General features: G+C 33.8%; 1 protein-coding gene across 1 annotated transcript in view; it reads right to left on the bottom strand.

Annotated features, from left to right (window-relative positions):
- Nucleotides 1–640, bottom strand: part of dock11 (dedicator of cytokinesis 11) — an 82,922-nt gene that overhangs the window by 32,554 nt on the left and 49,728 nt on the right. The window lies entirely within an intron of this gene.

Raw genomic sequence — 640 nt, 5'->3', positions numbered from 1 at the left:
TTAGAAAGCGCCTCTCTCAGACAGCTTGCGATTGCGAAATTGGGACGTGCATGATGTTTAACAAAGTTATTAAGTACAACAAGCAGTGAAAAAGAACTCAATGCAGTGCTCGCGCTGACTGACACACACACTTTAGAAAGCGCCTCTCTCAGACAGCTTGCGATTGTTGATGATGTTTAATAAAGTTATTAAGCGCAATAAGCAGTGAAGATTGGATCCGTGCAATTGGTTAAAGGGACGGCAGTCTAATTTACCTGCTGCTGTCTGTCATTATTAATGTTAATCACTCACTGCACTTGACTGAATCACTTTTGGATCTTTAATAAGAATCAGTTCAGGTTTGATCGATACAGTGAAGACTGTGTAGTGTTTTATTAATACACTTTATTCAATTTCTGTAATATTTCTTACTACATGAAAATAAACCTAGCCTACTGTAGCTGAATAAATTAAAAGTTTATTTCATATTCATTTGTTCTATTGCGTTTGTAATTTGCTTCTTTTTCTTATTTTTAATAACAAAAATAAAATTAAATAAAAATAGCTATATCGAGAGATATATCGTTGTCATGAAATAACATTTCTCATTCTGTGAAATAAGATTTTGGTCATATCGCCCACCCCTAACAGCAATTAATTA

Source organism: Sinocyclocheilus grahami, unplaced genomic scaffold, assembly GCF_001515645.1.
Source record: "Sinocyclocheilus grahami isolate Dianchi unplaced genomic scaffold, SAMN03320097.WGS_v1.1 scaffold645.1, whole genome shotgun sequence".
Taxonomy (NCBI): domain Eukaryota; kingdom Metazoa; phylum Chordata; class Actinopteri; order Cypriniformes; family Cyprinidae; genus Sinocyclocheilus; species Sinocyclocheilus grahami.
This window is presented reverse-complemented; position numbering and strand designations above follow the sequence as displayed.